Source organism: Eurypyga helias, unplaced genomic scaffold (genome assembly GCF_000690775.1).
Source record: "Eurypyga helias isolate BGI_N326 unplaced genomic scaffold, ASM69077v1 scaffold27696, whole genome shotgun sequence".
Taxonomy (NCBI): Eukaryota; Metazoa; Chordata; class Aves; order Eurypygiformes; family Eurypygidae; genus Eurypyga; species Eurypyga helias.
The window spans coordinates 49,475-67,970 of NW_010255094.1; positions in this window are offsets into that span (position 1 = coordinate 49,475).

Below are 18,496 nucleotides of genomic sequence, written 5' to 3' on the forward strand. Positions count from 1 at the left end.
GAAATCTTTTTAGATACTTTCTTGTCCTTAAAAAAGAAAAAAAAAAAAAAAAATCTAAATTCATAAACTTCCATAAATGAAAATTATGAAAACATTTTCCACTGAGATAACTTCAACACATTCCCTTACTATTTCCACTTCTTATTTTTTAATAGAAAAGCCTTTTTTCCCAACTCTCATTAGCTTAGAATGTTTAAACGAAGTAGTGATTTGAGTTGAATGCTGAATTTCTTTGAACATATTTCTTGCCTGAGTTGGCACGATAAAAACTTTTCCTTAAAAATGTGCTGTGCTAAATGAATTGACCTAATCCCATGAGAAGATTCAGCTTCAGCAACTCCCTGTTTTAAAAGGAAATAAATTGCTTCACCAAAAAATTCATATTGAGCCAGTGTCTGACCATCTTCCAGCTCCATGATGATCTAGGAACGAGCGTGGCTGCACAATCTAGCTCATGCCATGGCTGAGGGTACTTTGGTCTGGGGATCACAGGATCCCAGCTCAGTTTTTGTCAGAATCGCTTCATTGTGTCTCTGGCCCCCAATTCCTCATCCATAAAATACTTGCAATAGGATTCCCTGGTTTGCCATCTGTTCTTGTCTGCTCACAGCAGGAACTCCATCCCCAGCTGTGGGGGGTGCTGGGCCAGACCCAGGCAACATGTTTCACTGCCATCACCAAAAGTTGGCCCACACGATGGACTTCTCTGGTGCTAGGAGCTGCAAAAACGGGGCTGAGGGAAGCTGCAGAGTCTGAGCCCAGACCACGATGAATCTTCTGATCCAGCTCCACCACTGAGCACTACAGAATTAAACGTTTCCCATTCTGCTCAGGGACAGAGAAAAAAAATCTCCAGAACCAAACAAAACAAGAAAAAAAAGGCAGAATGGCATGCCTGGCAAAATTGTCCAAAGTCGCCCATCCATCTGCAGCGGATAAACACAGCTACCAGTGAGAGCCCTCATGCTGCTCAGTGCAGAGCGTAAGTACATACATACCCCCTAAAAACCACAGCTAGGATGTTTATTGACAAAATACCATCCCTGCGTGGGGCTGGAGATCCCACCCTGCCCCACATGGGACGGTGGCACTCATGCCATGTCCCGGGCAGCAGTGAAAAGCCATCGCAATATATTCACTGTTTGGGACCCAGGCACCAGAAATGGAGTGCCACCCTGCCCTGTCTCCTGTGGTCTCCTGGGACCAGCCGTCCGTGAACAACACAACCCAGGAAACAAAGAAAAATTGAAGGAAAAAAAGAAAAAAAATATTTTCCTCCCTTGTATCCCTACAATCTTTAAATGGTTTGATTTTACCCCTCCCATCCCACAGCAGGTGGCACCCAAAAAAGTTGTCTTAAGGCAACTGCTTCAAAGCAGTTTTCCTTTGAAAAGGGCCCCTGTTAACGGTGACGCGGCAGTGTTGTTCCTCTGCGGGGCTGCTCCACGCGTGTGTTTGGAGACAGATTGCTCACTTGGCTGGCTAAAAATAAGCTCTATTATTTTTTTCTCGTCTGGGTTCCCGTACTGCTGTGGCACAGCGCAATGGGGAAAAGCCTGCTTCTCCCTTCAAAAATGGTAAAGAATCTAAAAATGCAGACTTTTTTTTTTTAACATAATTTTCTTTTCGTTTGGACAAGGCACAAAGTTAGGAAAAATGCTAATTAAGTCCTCTTCTCCCCCGCAAACAAAGCCTGCTTCAATTTTGGACTTTTCTTTCCACTCCTTAATCCATTTGAATGGAATGCCAGGGAGCAATGCTGCTGTAGCAGCAGCCAGAGACTGTGGCTCTCTAGGGCCAAGTGATGACCTAGAGCAAAATGTTGGCTCCAGCAGCAGTAGAGCCTCTGGTATCATTTATGCAGAGCCAATTTTCACGTTAAAATGGCAATTTCATTTCTTTCATCTATCCACTTCCTTTGCATCAGTACCCTTTTGTCCTAGAACCTACTTACCTGCTTCATTTTAAAATAGATGTAGATACTGTCCCTCTTTTATGGAAGATTTATGAGCTCTGTAGGTTTGCTTTTACAAATATTAATATTATATAAGATGATGGGCTTATTCAACTGCCACAGGGAAAAAAAGGACTCAGTCAGCAAGTTTTCTTCCTGATGATTTCTTTTTAAGGGTTGTAGGTTGGCATTTACAAGAAGACAAACTCGTTCAAGATAACAAGGAGAGGATAAACAGGATAAACAGCAAAACAGAAAGCAGGATAAGCAGAAAAACTCTCCCCAAGCCAGTTCCGTGCTTCTGCCTGCTCTTGTATTATTATAATGACCATGTTTCTAAAGCTTAGCCCCCAAAAATCAGGTTTGGTTTTGTGGATGTTTTTTGTTTTATTTTGCTTGATGTTGTATAAACATCCAGAGGAAAAAGACCAGCCTTAATCCTGCAGAGTTTGTAACAGTCCCTTTGCTCAGGGCTGATATTTTACCAGGCAGTGCCAAGTGGAGAGAAGAGCAGAGAAGTACCTGGCTCTGCAGGCTCCCAGACCGGCTCCATCCCCATCTCTCACCCACGCTAGAGGAGGACACCAGGTTTAAATCCATGCCCCTCTTGACAGGGGTGCAGGCAGCACCCACAACGCTCTAAGGGCTGTCGGTTGTGACACCCACTGGCACCTCTCCCCGGTCCACGCCGCAGCCACTGGTGTTGCTCCAGACCTCTCTGCAGCGAGGAGCCATGCTCGCAGTGACTTGCAACGCACCTCAGAGACTCTCGGGCTGTGCAACATGCACGGAGATGATGCCACCATATCCCAATTTCCACGTTTTCAGGGCAGTCCAAGGCTCAAGCATAAGCATGTTTTTTCACTCAAAAGATTACTTTCATTACTATTCCTTGAAAAACTTTGCCAAATTGCACCTTCTCTCATTAATCAAGTGCCGTGGTTTAGCCCCAGTCAGCAACCAAGCACCACACAGCCACTTGCTCACCTCCCCCAGGGGGATGGGGGAGAGAATTGGAGGAAAAAGATAAAGAGAACTTGTGAGTGGGGATAAGAACAGTTTAGTAATTGAAAGTAAGTGAAATAAACCAGTTATACTAATAATGCTAATACTACTAATAATATGTAATGGAAATTCTACTACTAATAATGATAATTTGTAATAAAACAAAAAAGAAATCACCCAAAGCCAAACAGAAAACAACCAACAAACAAACAGAAAGGAAACCAAAATGATACGACTGCTCGCCACCAGCCAACCCAACACTCAACAAGTTTCTGAGCAGCAACTTCCCCTCCCGGCAGACTCCTTCTAACTTATATACTGAGCGTGATGTTTGATGGCATGAAACGTCCCTTTGGTCAGTTTGGGTCAGCTGTCCTGGCTGTGTCCCCTCCCAGCTTCTTGTAGAGAGCATTTGGTCACATGAACTGTGCTTAGCTGTACTTTTTACTGCCCTAAAAACGCAGCCTTCTAATGCTGGCAGTCTAGAGGTCTGCTCCTTCGAGTGCTCTCTCTGATGGAACTGTTTGCTCCAAAGAGATCAGTAAGCATTGGGATCGTGTAGATTCTCCTGCTAGAGAAGAAGCTGGGAACCCAGGTGCAGTATCAGAAACTGAAAAAGTCCTTGACTTGGTATAAACATTACTTAGCAACAACTAAAAACATCAGCATGTTGTCAACATTCTTAGCACAAATCCAAAACGTTGACTCATCCTAGCTACTGCGAGGAAAATTAACTCTCTCTCAACTAAAACCAGCACATCAAGCTACAAGTTGCTTTTCTTCATTTAAAAAGGCTCCTGTCACAGTTGAGAGGCTCAACCCTTACCCTGACCTGAATCTGGCCCTTGGCTTTCTGTCGGGGGCAGCCCTAGTGAGGTCCCTTCCCACCACCCCCTATGGCCCCGGCTGCTGCAGGAGGACAAAGCCCCCCAGCACTCATTTCCATGGCCTGTCTCCTGCCATCCATGCCAGATAACCACAGAGAGACGAGCTTTGTTTTTGTAGGGTCACCCAGGGGGGAGAGGAATTTGAAAGCTCCCTTTCCCTGCTGGAAGTCCCTTTATACCCTGGGTGCAGTCGCGCTTTGCATACACAGGGAAGGAAAATCCAAACACACTATTCAACAAAATTAATGACCCAGATTACTAAAATAAAGCTACAACTCAAACATCCGGAACTAATTTCCAAATTACACTTCACTTTATCTCTGCAGCTACCATTAAACAGGGTGGAAGGTTTTAAAATAAAAAAAAATAAGAAAAAGAATCACCACCCCCTCAAACCTGATTAAAGGGAAATCGCTTTTGGCTGTTTGAGTTTTTCTTCCAAGTTTTCGAAGGTTTACAGTATTCAAATTTTTACAATCATTTTCCTGGGATCAAAGGACCCCAGGAACAACACCCATTAATTAGAGCAACACATATGGTGCTGCAATACTCCAAGGAGCACGCTCGTGCGATGTAACGGCCTTCGGGCCGCGCAAAGCCAATAATTTTCTTCCAAAGGTTGCCACGCACCTCTCTAATGAGCTATCGCATGCACGCAATCAGCTGATTAACTCATTAGGAGAAAAAACCTGCAGTTTGGACTAGAACCAGGAGTTTGGTTGCCGCCACCGCTGAACTGCGGGACCGGTTTCATTAGCTCACGCCAGAGGAGTCGCTTGAATCCAAACAGCTATTTAATTCGAGCAAGTGCTGTGCACAGAATCCCGGGTAGAAGTTAATGCAGCTGCTAATGATTTCCTCTCCCTCCCCCTTGCTTTAAATGTTCAATTAGGTTAACTGTGGCATTGCAAAAGGCCACCACCTACACCTCCTGAAGACAGCAGGTCTTTTGGCAAGGGACAGAACTCCCCACTCAATGACATTGGACCTGGGACATCCGGGTCATTAAAGACCCAGCGGAGAGAGCACCTCCGTTCCTCACGGCTCGCTTCCCTGCCAGCAACCGGATGCCAACTTGGCTGACAGCAGGTCTTGCCAGACACACTCAGGTCTTGCCTGTAGCTTGTTTCCAGGGCTCTGCTCAAGATACTGCTCCCCTGGGTGTTAGGGGAAGATATCCTCCACCGGGCAAGGTGGATGCAGAAGGCAGCTGTTGTGATTTGGAAGCCAACTTGACCCACTCTACTGTAGATGTTACAGAAGGTGTAAGCATCTCTTTGGTTGGACGGATACTGAGCGCATTCCCACAAACACAGAGTTAATCAAGAGATGCTGTAGAAGCAGAAGGAAATTCTCTGCAGGCTGCAGAAACAGCCTTTTCAACCTCTTTGAACTGAAGATCAAAGAACCAATTCCCACCCAGAGAAGGCAGGCAGAACAGTGCAGCACAGAACAATGTTTACTACAGCTGGTTTGAGGTTTCTTTTCAGAGCAAGAAAAAGTGACAAAACATATAAACAAGGTACAGTTTATTCTGTATTTTCAACATAAATGTGTATTTTTCTTGATGGAGATTTAATACACCAGGGCTTTAGGGAAGGCCTTCAATCACTGGAGGTTTTCCAGCACATCATGAAAATTTCCACTCAAAGGCAACGAATGAAACAAAAAAATTTGTGCGTAATTGAAACTCCACATGACCATCAGAAAGGCGTTTCAATGGGAATAGCTTTTTTTTGTTTTTAAAACAGCCCTAGTTTTACACAATGCTGCCTGTCATGGTGAAACATCCTTTGTCATCAATGAGCTATTTAGGAAGGAAAAGAAGAAAATCCTGCTGTATAACAGTCTGTTGGACCGTGATAGGAAGTTAGGTAAGTGACCGAATTAGCATTCTCTTATCTTGCTATGAAAATAGCTCTAAACCACGTAACTCATCGCCTAGCATGATTTATGAAATTAATGCTGCTCCCTTTGTGCAGGTGTAGTCGGAGGCTGTTTGCAGCAGGTGCAGGAGGGTCTCCCCTGCCAGCACTGTCTCCCAGTGACAGATGCCACCGGACAGACTCTGTCTTGAACAGCAAACTTGGGACTGGCTCTCCCTGAATACCCCCAGCCCCGTTTACTACAAAGGAAAGTGCCAGCGCCTGCATTAAAAATAAAAATATGAGAGTTTTAGTCCTCTGTTGGGCCAAGAGGTAAGTAACATGACCAGGGGGATCTCAGCAACCCCACTACTCTATTCCTTTGGGAAGCACAATAAGTACCATTGCAACACATGGCACACAAATACTGGCCAGAGTTTGTATGTGGTTTAAAATCTGTTTTAGAGCACCTGTGCTGCTGGTACCTGGTCTGTGCCTGGCTTCATCTCTATCACGGAGTGTGGTGGCTGTTCAGTTAATTCACAGGTTCGTTCTGGTGCCATTTACACATGAGAAAACTGAGAATGGCCTTGACTGATGAGTCCGGGTAGGATGGACAGTGTCTACGCACGGTAGAGGAAAAAGCCCCACTCCAGCATGAGAGATGGAACAACTGGAACCCATAAGACCTGCCACCCACCACTCCTGAAGCGGCTGCAGATGATGATCTGAGGCTTCACAGCTCACACAAAGCCCCAGGACAGACGTTTCTCCTGGATGCTGGTTCCCCTTCGTGCTGGAGTCCGGCAGCCAGTGGGCACCCAGAGTCAGGGAGCTCTGGCACCCCTTCCCCACCATCTCCGAGCACACCTGCAGGTACAACGTGATCCAATCTAACCTCAGACCTGGTGTGACAGGGTTTAAATGAAATGTCACCAGGTACAGTTCTCACAGCATTTGTAAACCCAGGAGAACTCTCCTCCCCGTGTACCCGGCTGCTGTCCACACATAGCCAGGGAAGAGGTTTCCCTGCTCAACACAGCGCAATAAATTATGGTGAGAGGTTGCCTCATCCCTGAAATCACATCCTTTCTGTACGAACAAAAATCAAAGCCAAGACTTTGCAAATTCAGGGTTTTCTGGGCACAGGACAAGGGAACGTCCGTGGTTTCCTGGATGATTCTGCACAAGGCTCATTGGAGTCCAAAGCTGCCGGGGGGCTGCTGTGAACAGAGCCAGTTGGACAGTGCTCCTCAGGAAACATCTGCTGGAGATGGACAGAGGGAACAGAGCATGCCTTGACACCCCTCTCCCCACTCTCCTCACCCTGTCTCATCCATACAGCAGGTGGGTGGGCAGGGAGGGCAGCTGTCCCTCGCCCAAGGGAAACCCCATGTCGGGAGGATCCCCAAGCCCTCTCCACCACAGGAACTGGGATGCCTAAACCTGCATACAGAGGGGAGGCTCTGCTAGATGGGGTCTCTGGGGGTTTGGCTCATCCCAGTACACAGATGTTAGGATGTTTAACTAAAATCTCTGAGCCTCCTGAGTATCCATCGTGGGCTGTTGACATCACCCAAACAAACTGTGCAGAGAAATTCCAAACACACCCGTCTTCCAGTTGGATTAGGACCAAGATGAGCAAGAAAATGATGAATTCTTTTAAAAGAAGTACAAATTGCTCTTTACCAAAGTGAGAATAGACAGCAAGACTCTCTTAGGCGGTGACTTTGGAGGTCCTGGTTTTGCTTAATGAGCCTGTCCATCTCATTGGACCCGAATGGCACATTTGCTCATGGTACGTAGGGGAAGTGTTAATCCACATTCTCTCCTGGTCTCACCAAGATGAGCTCCCACTTTTGGTTTCAGTTATTAAACAAACCACGTCTGGTAGCTAACTGAACAGATTGCTATACACCAAAACAAATCTCTCACTAACCCTTTATTAGGACAGTGTCTTCTCCAGGATGGGCTCCAGGCCTGACTTTCTCTCTGCAGCATGACTGGTAACACCAGTTTGCCTTGGCCTGTCCACGTCCTCACTCACAGCTCTGAGCCTCCACCCCACTCTTCTGAGTTGAACCTCCAGCACGGCTTAACCATTTCCCCATTTACAGCAGCCAAAAACATTTTAACTTGATAAATCAGCTCAGCTGCACATCTCTCCTCTACTCATTAGCTCAGAGATCAGTGGCTTCCTTCCTCTCCCTTGTAGCATCCAGCTTCCCTCCAGCTAGGTAGGCTTGGTTTTCAAGATAACCTCAGGACACAGACTGCCTGTTTAAATATGCTCACAGCGTGGCTCAATATCCCCTTCAAGAGACTGCAGAAATTCTCCAGTCCTTCGCAAACTGGGAATTCAAAAGCTCTTATCACTGTGCTCTGCGCTAGGACGGGTCCATGGGCTGCTCACAACAGCCGCAGTCCCTGTATTTACCTCAGCAGCTCATAGATTGGGTCTTAGCTGCACCTTCCCATTTAATTTTTAGCAATAAAAAATATTGTGACATTAAGAAATCCATAAATCAGAAGCTGTGCTGGGGTGTGAAATAGAGCATCCATTTGGGAGAGAATTAAGCCCCACTTACGTCTCCTGTCCCTGGATCTATGTGACTACAGCAACAGCACATTTGCTACCTGGTTGGCTTTGCTGCTTCCGCCAATCTCTTTAAAACAGCGGTATTACAATGAGCTTTTCTTGTTGACAGGCTCTTTCTATTAGCTGTACAAGTGTCATGAACAATTATTGATGCTGTGGGCAACCGGTGAAGAGGAAAAAAAAAAAAAGAGAGGAGCTTTCCGTTCATGAGCAAGGTTATTAAATCAAAGGAAACAATAATATCGCAGCTGTCAGGTGACCAGCCCTCAAGTGCAAACACTGAGAACTCTGCAGAAGTACTTCAGGAGCACCCCACGGGCTGTACGAGCTGGAAGAAATTACCCAGCAAACAGCAGCAGATAAAAAAAAAAAAGCACCCTACATCACCACAAAGTGTTGGACAATTTGCAAAACATGACAAAAGAACCTTTAATTATTAAAACAAACTAACTGAAATGAATAATTTAACCTGCTCTGACTAGTCCAGGGCATTTTTCTGTGGCTACCAGGATGACTCTGCTTTCAGCAAGAACAGGCACTAGTCATGACCTGGGACCAAAGCAGTTTTGCAGAAAAACAACCAGACCAAAGCAGAAATCAATCAAAACCACAGATTATACTCCTCCCTAGAGGGATTCAAATTATACAGTACCTGACTTCGGCAAATGAGCTGAACCATGCATAATGCAGAACTTGCTTTTATGAGCACTCTCCCCACCCCAAATGCTAATTCAAATAATAATAGATCTGCACGTCTGTACTCACTGTTAGAAGCCTTACCAAATTGTGCAGCACCACTTGTGCACGTACCAGATTACCACGCCTGGGCAAACAGCAATAACCAGCTCCTGCATGAGAGCCAGGGACGTGGGTGCCAACCTCTCCTCTCACTGATGACCCCAGCATCCCTCCAGCCCTGCTAGCTGACATCCCCTCCTGGAAACATCCCCAGGAGGTCCCAACCAGCTTCGGAGTATTTCAAAACAAGGAGTTGGCCAGTGGGATCCAAACCAAGTCAAGCCTGGAAAGGTCCCTGGCTGAGATGCTGCCAACAATTTGCCCATTTGGAAAATCTTCCATTTTGCTCAAACACTGCAGTTTCCTAGACCCCCCTGTGCCTAATTAGGGCAGCTCAGGACCACGTAGGAAAGGGAAGCTGTGCAGGCTACACAGCAAGCTGGCAGGCTGCAGCGAGGGAGCTTTGTTGAGCACAGGCATTTCAGGTGCTCAGGACCATCTCCAGGCTCCTGCAAGTGGGGTTGAAGCCAAAGAGGCTTCAGAGAAGCACCAGGGAAAGGGTCTCCTCATTCTGCACAGCATCCCCAAAAATCAAGACTTGTCAGGGTGGTACCAGGCTTGGCTGAGAATCGCCTGTGGACAGCCACGTCCTTAATTAGGAGTCCGTGTGGATAATAAATAATATTTGGCTGGCTTTTAACATTCCCTTGAAGAACATGGTACAAAGTGCTGATGTTGTGACACATGCCTATTTGAAGGGACAGGGGACTGGGTAGCCAGAGGCTGAAGGATGGGCTGTCCTGACAATGTAAATAACCCCTCTAGGAGGCCGGTCCCCTGGGGGCACCAGCGTCCTCAGGGCACCTACCAGGCACCCCAACCCTGGGTGTCTGATGGGTGGCTCGGTGCCACATACCCATGGCCATGGGGCTGCCCTCCTGCTGCTCTCTGCTCCTCACCAGCCTGCAGACCTCAGAAACCTGTGTTATTTTTCACACGGGCTGGGGTGTGGGGCAGTACTACCCCAAATCCATTGGGCAGGGACGAGCCTGTTGCCAGAGCGAAGGCCATCTGCACGACCGCAGCCACGCACGGCACCTTGGACACAAGCCTGATCTTAATTACAGCAGCAGCTCTTTGCTCACTGCGGTCCAGATCGAATCAATGTGGGATGTGAAAATTAAAGCAAGTGCCTGCGATTTTACACATCAAAAGCCACTCCAGGCTTGTGATAAAGGAGCCCACTCTCCCCACTGCCCTTCAGCCTGCATCTCCACACATCCCCTTTCCAGCACTGCTGGCAACAGGCACATTTATGCACAAAGATCATCTCTCTCCCACTGGGCAGCAAATGATGAAATAAAAAGATTATAAAACTTACATATTTGAAAAAGATCTAATGGGAAAATATCCCCAATCTTCTGTGGCCTCTCTATGGTGTTGATACAGCCTGACACAGCTGGAAGCATCTTTCACCTTCATCACGTAAACAGCCAGACTTTACATACCTATTAGATCTATTTGCAGTGCATAGAGAGATTGAGATCGAGGGGTTTCAGCTTCCTGGCCACATACCCTACGCCAAGACCCAGGCAAAAGGACCCCATCTAACCATCCCAGCTACTGCTGGTCTCCTGGACCCTCAGCCACACTTCCCTGCCCTCAAGGCTTGGTTTGCCTCTCACGCCATAACCCTATAGCATAAGCAATAAAGGAAAATCATGTTTTAATCTGTTCAAACCTTTGCTAAAAGTATGTCTCCCCTCCTCGAGGACCAAAGGTATTGGTGGCAACAGCAGGACAAGGCAGACGGCTCCTGCTGTTGCAGGCAGCTGCTGCTCTGTGCTCACGAGATCTGTGCAGAAATTCATCCCCTGGTCCCTTTCCCGAGACCAATTACTGCAGGAAGAATGCAGTCTAACTTTTGATACCAAAGTCATTAAATGGAGACGTCTCACATTCCTACATAAGCAGAATATGAAATGCAGAGAAAGTCCTGGAACAGACCATCCTGCACAGCGGAGCAGAAAGTCCATCTGGTAAATTGGATACATTTAATCACACCAGGTTTGTTTTGTCTTTTTTTTTTTCTTCTTATTTAAAGGCCCATATATTTTGACTCCTTCAGCTTCACGACACAAGCTCTGTCAACCCATTTGATTGAAAATGTCAATGTGACCATCCGTATCACGTCACAAGCAGAGTCACTTTCCTTGCAACACCAGGACGGCTCTTCATCAGGAGCAGAGACATGCCCTGGCATGCTGAGCGGGCTGCCGTTCTCTTCGGCCGTATATATCAAGTACCATTTGTTAACTATATGAAAGCTAACTGTCCAGGCCTGCTGTCTCCTGCCCTAAACACCACAAGAATGATCTCATCTCCTGCTGAAGGTAGGCACCATCCCCCAACCACAGAGCCTGTAGGTGCTGCCAGTTGGACGAGACAAACTGCCCACAGTTTGCTGACACATTTATTTCCAAAGCTCACAAAGCTGGGCAATACCCCAGATGCAGGTGAACGCCTTCCCACGGGGATGAGGAGTCATGCATTGCCACACCACCCTCGGGATCAAGGGCTCGGAGCAGTGATGCTATAGACACTGTTACAGAGAAAGGTCAACAAAACCTGCTGGAAAGGTGGAAGAAGACAGGAAATATATGTCTTTAGAGGGAATAAAGCAAAGCACCAGGTTTTGATGACTGCATTGCTTAGGGTTTTGCCTTGATCATGCAATGAGCTTGTTCAGAAGTGCAGGTGATGGGTTTCCTTTTCAAAAAGAGCAGGGCAAATCCTTGTTCCTCCTTATCAACATGTCAATTCTTCCTGCTTTGCTTGGGAAAGGAAAAATGCTGCTATGCTCAAATGGCAGCGAGCACAGGAGAGCTATAAAAATATCAGTAAATAAGTGTTACTCCCTCTTTAGCATAGGGAATGAGACAATTTGACCTTTCCAGACACCTGCAGTTTTACACAGCTCAAGCCCTGCCTTTCAGAAGGTGTTTTGGGGTACATCTAGCCCGCAGAATGTAAAGGTAGCACAGAGAGTTTTCAAACAGCTTTAAGCAGGTTCAGTGCTGACACCTGTCTAGCTGCAATAAGAAACTAGCCTTGTTTTGTTCAGGTTTTCTTTTTCCTACATGCCACAGCCACGAATGTAGACACTATCCTTTATTTTCTTCCATGGCAAGGACGCAGACATCTTAGAGCAAGCAGATCTGCTGCTGCTGTGCAATTAACCCACTTTAGCAGCCGTCCCCAAGAGAAACCACAGCAGCAGAGGTAGGACACAGGCCCCTCCCCAAAGGGATGTGACTTCCAAAGCATAATTAGGCCAATTTCAGCCATCAAGCTACTAAACAGAGTTAATCTTGTTCATGGCAAAACAACCAAAGAAATCAAAATGTAAACCCCTAAGTTAATGCAAATTTAAGCTTTCACATTGATTGCCCATCATATTTATGTCACTGCTTAATCTAGCAGCACCAAAATTAACATTCTTGTAGCAACAGTACAAATAATCATCCCCAGTGCCTTTCAGTGAGCAACAGCTTCTCTGGCTCCAAGGCTGCTCTCCTGCAGGGGTGCGGAGAGGCCACATGCAGACAGGCAGAGCCCATCCTTCCCCCAGAGATCTCTCTGTGTCAGCAAGAGAAATGACAAAAGGGAAACGGGGAGGAGGCGGCGTGGGCTGGAGGTCACACCGCAGGGAGAACAACATGTCTCCTGCATCCCAGGAAGATGCCCCGGCCACCGAACCTCAATGCCTCTCAGCAATTATTCACAGTGGCGTTTTACATTATGCATTATTGTCTAGCCTTTTTTCCAGGTTAAAAATAAGGCAACATTTTCGTTGAAAATCTCTCGCTTTTTTAAAAATTTTGGTTTATTTGTTAGCTTTTGAGAAGTATCTGCAACTGCTGGAACAAGGCTGGGGAGGCGGCGTGGCAGCAATGCTGTCAGCTGGCTTCCCGCCAGCACACATCAGGCCATAATGGTTAACGAACCCCCCATAGCCCTTGTTTTGATCCCTTTTCTGTAATTAACGCCATCATTTATAAGGCCTTTGGGAAAAGCAATGGGTTTTCATGTGAGCATCCTGTGAATTTTCCACATGAAAACAGGTTTCCGAACAGGGATACCCGCTCACTCCCAGACACTGTCTTAATTCCTCGCCACTCCAGGCTCCGTCAGCCTCCACCGAGAGGGAAAGCCTGGCTGCTGGGCTGGGATCAGGTCTGGGCAAGTGGCACTCTGATCCTGTGGCCAGTGTGCCCTTGGCAAGCCCAGAGCTTGAGCCAAGAATCCCTTAGAGCCATTCCTGTATGACAGGGTAGTGCTGCACCAAGGGAACCGGAGGGAAGGTCCGCACGACTGTGCCACGGACAGCAAATGAATTTGTCATCACCAGTTATGTTTCAGTTAATGCAGAGCGGTAGCAGGATGCTTAGAAGTGGTAAGTGCTTGGCAGGATGAGTATTCTTTGCTGTTGCAAAGAAATTCAGGTGATGTGCGGCTCCCCTTCCCCTGCATGTACAATTAAGAATAAAAAAGGCATCTGCTGTGTCTTTGGCTTCTCCTTCCTCCTCTGGATTAGCCCTGCCACAGGTGGCACAAGGCTCCTCTGCTAACCAGGTGCAGCAGGAGCACAACCCACACAGGAGAAGAGACAACAGGGCTGCTGCAAGAGTAAAGTTACTCCACAGCAGCCAGAAGCAGGTATCAGCGCCCCTTCCTCTGCCGCTGCGCTTAGACAACACGGAGAGGGGCGGCTTCGCCCAGCCCCTACTGATCTCAGTCATCCCGACAGTTCATTTTGATCCGTCTCTTTTCTGGCTGTAATACAAAGATCTCGCTTGGCTTTGGCCAATCTATCCATCAGGCTGAGCTTTCAAAGCAATAAAAGAAGATGTCCAAAGCCCATCTTGTAGGCAAGGGAAGAAATCTTGCAGGCAGGGCTTGCCGCAAGTCGGGACAGCATTGTTATGTATATATTCTGTGAATTAATGACTTTTAGCTAAGCTAGTGAGACTTGAACGTTTTCCAGCCCATAGGCTCATGGTTTTACTAAGTAGCAAGTATTGACTTTTAAAAAGGCCAAGATAATTTTATGACTATCAGGAATATTTCAAGCTATACAAAGCCAGATAATGGCATGAGATGGGGGTGGGAGGGGAGAAGGAAATCAAATCAGTTCATATATATCAGGCCTTAATTACTGACTGACAACAGCCAGGAAGGATTTTTGCCTTCCAGAAGCAGCACTTCAGACACTGTTAGAGACACGGCTGGCAGGAGCCAAGACCACATTTGCCCTTCACGGGACAGGCTTGGAGATGGAGACCCGTGCTCCTGTGGGTGCTTGGCATCAGCGCACCAGGGCCCTGCCCGGCCCGGCATCCTTCCCCATCAATCCAACCCTCCTGCTGACCGCTAGACTGACACCAGCCCAGACACGTGCGGTATGGAAAGATGCGTTTCTCTGCCCAAACCACCAAATGAAGAGGGAAAGTCACCAGCACGGAACTTAGGCCAGAGCTCCAGCAGAAAGCATGGTGAAAACAAGATGTGAAAACACAGAGGAGACAAATTCTCTGTGGCTGACTTGGAAAAAAAAAATTAGATTACTAATTGAGAGAATGGAGAGGCTAAAGAACTAAACAGGAGCCAAAATATATCAGATGAATTGAGCTCACTGGATGGCAGAGATGAAGCCAGCGGGCAGCAGCCAGCCCCACGCTGGGTGCTCTCCCCACCTATCCTTCCAGAGGGGCAACTGAAACCAAGTCCTTGTTACGGTGAGGATGGCAAAAGCTAGAAGATTGTATTTTTATCTCAATTCCATGGTTATAAGGTGCCTTTCCCTGGAGGGCCAGCACCGAGCACTCCCGCTGCTGCAAAATCTCATTTTGCTCCCGGTTTGCCACCTCATGGGCTGGCATTCTGGGAGGAATAAGGCAGGTGAAGGAAGGATGAAACCTCAGCTCCTTTGAAACCAGGGCAAGACTCCTACAGCTCAAAAGCAGCCAGGATTTCTCCCCCACATTCAATCACCCAGGCAAGGAGGTCTGAAGAGTTGCTTTCCTCCTCCGTTACCCACCGCCCCAGCCTCAACCACAGTCACAGTCTGCACTGGGTGGGAGTATAAATATATGAGCGAAAGGCATCCTCAGATGGATAGATGGAGAGGGAGGAACAGAAGAAAATACACTCAGATTGCTCTGACACAATCTGATTAAAAGCTGCGACCACACCGGCAGCAGCAGGCAGATGCCCACAGTAGCTCCAGCCCACCCGCTCAGCAGGCCCCATTTTAACGGGCTTTTTATTCACTCTGTGTTTAAGACAGTATATGGTATGCAGTTGTGTTGTACTACAAAGAGCATTAAAGCAGATTCCCAGCTCTTGAGGTGTGAGTGACAGATACGATGGCTTGGAAACCTGCTCAGTGGGGTGCTAGGGTGGGCAGGCTCCACTGGGTCGCCCTCCCAAAACCTTGAATGTGGAAAAGCGGACCGTGAGGTGGGTTAGGAAATAAAAGGAGGAAACAAGAAGAAAATATTGCATACCCTGATAAAGGACATCACAGACTGCTTGGTAAGAGAAGGCAAGTGTCAGCCAAGTGCAGAAATAAGACCCTGATGAAGATTTGGCTAAGTAGAAAACTGCAGCAGTGAGCTTCATTACAGGGATTTCTAAAGTTAAGGCTGGTTAGGGAGTGCAGCTCAACACCTCCTGATACCCCCAGAACCTCAGCAGTGGGTAAATTTCAAGAGATGGGTGGCTTCCCCACGGCACACTGTGCCAGCCAGGAGCACTGCTCACAGCTATTCCCTCGCCATCACTGACACCCAATGTGCAGCATCCCCGTTGTTCTTGCCAGGCTCTCCAGAGCAATGCTGCCCACAAAACCACTGTGACTCCCCTTTGGGGGTTAAGAACTAACATGGAGGCACATGTCTCCCCAGCTTCCCTGCCTTTGCATCCACTGCCCCATCCTCCTTCCTGTGCTGAAAGTATCCGGAGATGATCCTTGCCATCCAGAGCAACCTGACACCAAAGCATTTCCAGCAATAAATCCACCACCACACAGCAAAACTATTAGGAGAAAACAAGCCAGCATTTTGGTAAGAAAACATAAGCCACACAACTCCAGGCAGAGTAAATTCAAGGCAAACTAGACATGGACAGCAAGAAAAATGATCTCAGCTCACTGGCGCTGCCTTCCTTTGCTGCCGGGGGCTCCGCTGGCTCCCCACACACAGCCCTGCCAAGCAGGGCTGAACGCCCCCCTTGCTCATGTGGGCAACATAGCAGGCAGCTCCTGGCCATCCTGACACCAGGGACATAAGGGCAGCAGAGGCACAGCCAAAATCCCCTGACACAGGGGCAGACAAAGCTGGTGGTGGGTAAGCGGGGAGCAGCCGAGGCCGGGAGCCTCCCCTGGAGCCTGAATGCATAAGTGCATTTTAATGTTACGTAAGGGTGGACTTTACAACAAGGATCCTTTTGAAACACATCATGTAAGGAAAGGTTAAAGAAGCTTAAATTATTCTCTCTGAACTCTGAGGCCCAAAAGTGACGTCTTTCATGTCGCTTAAGGTACTGGAAACTGGAAGCGCAGCCCCACGCAGGGTCTGGCTGCTGCAGGGCTTCGGGCTTCAAGGGAAAACAAAAAGTTTGCAGGAAATTATATTTCTTCTCATCTTTGCAGTTACCACAACACGGGCTCCAGCTGGGACTAGCTAGAGCACTGGTGAAAAACACTTCTTTTAATTAAAGAGCTGTCCAATTATGCCATTGTTCCAGCTCACTTTGTGGCTTTTTTTGACTGCGAGTCTCCAGGACATCCCTAGAAAAACTAAAGCAGCATCCTCAGAGGCTTCCCTTCCCTGTCCCCTTGGTTAGAGGGACTGAGCAGGTCCAACATGTCCAGACACTCCTCAGGGCTCTCTATGAAAGCAAAGCACCTGTGGAACCATGAGCCCTCATCCAGCAGCCCTCGGCAGGAGACCTGCCCCACACTAGCAGGATGTTGCATTTCCAATCATGGATGCAGGATGCTCTGGGATAGTGTTTAAAGAGGTTTTGGTCCAGCTCCTCTCAGCAGCCACTTCCATCCCTGGCCATCATCACATCCTACTCTACGTGCCTGCAGGGAGAGCTGCTTATCTTAAGGGAAGTGTTCCCAGCCCAGGCCACTGCAGTACCGTGTCTGATTCTACACCGTGCCAAGGAACAGATTAGTTAATAGACAAGGAAGAAATATTTACTGCTTCTCAGAAGGTGATGTATGAAACTCCCCCAGCACACCCTCAAAAGGCTGCAAGCACCTTGAACTCTGGAACCAGGAATACAATAGGAAAAGACCATAAAGCAGTTTCAAGACGTTGCCTTTCTGCCTTGTCGCATAACGTCCCACTCTCCAAACCCAGCAATTAAGGGAGAGAGACAGGGAGGTGGGACCACTGTCCCTGAGAGACCGGCCAGGGCCCCACTCCAGGTGGCTCTGCGGCATCTTTAGCAAGAGCAGGAGGCAAACCCAGCCTGGGAGAGGCTTCAGGGGCTGATTACTCAGCCTAATAAGCTAGCTGAAACATTGAAGTGGCTACATAAAGGGCATATAGTTATGCAGCACTTTAATTACACATATAATAGCTCTATCTTTTTGTTACCTTATTTCATTATTGAAAACCTTTATTTCACATATATGCAGCATTTTAATTACACATATAATAGCTTTATCTTTTTGTTACCTTATTATTGAAAACCTTTATTTCACATATACATTTTAATTCTCAAATCCAGCCACCAACAGAACTACCCATAAATAATTTAGTACACAACAAGGCACCAATTCCTCCAAAAGCAGCAATCCTGGGGTACTGGAAACTCTCTCAGCATCTGACACTTTAATGTTTTAATTACACATATAATAGCTTTATCTTTTTGTTACCTTATTATTGAAAACCTTTATTTCACATATACATTTTAATTCTCAAATCCAGCCACCAACAGAACTACCCATAAATAATTTAGTACACAACAAGGCACCAATTCCTCCAAAAGCAGCAATCCTGGGGTACTGGAAACTCTCTCAGCATCTGACACTTTAATGTCAAACCAGAGCACCCAGAGGTAGCAATATATAGCCCCTCCAAGCTGCACAAGTTCATTTAGAAGTTATAGCTGAGGAGCTCATGCGAGAAGAGCATCTCCTGGTGATCGTCAATATACAAGTGAGGTCTCTGGCATGCACCGAGGCCAGAGAGCCTGCCAGAAAGTTTGGAACAGCAGTTTGAGAGCTGCACAGAGAGAAAGAAAAGAAGCCTTCAGCTGCACGGTCCTCTCTGCCCTGAAGATCCATAGTCAGCTGCACAGATTGAGCCAGGCAAACACATTCCCCTACCAATGTCTTTTGTCACCATGACACCACATTTAGGATGGG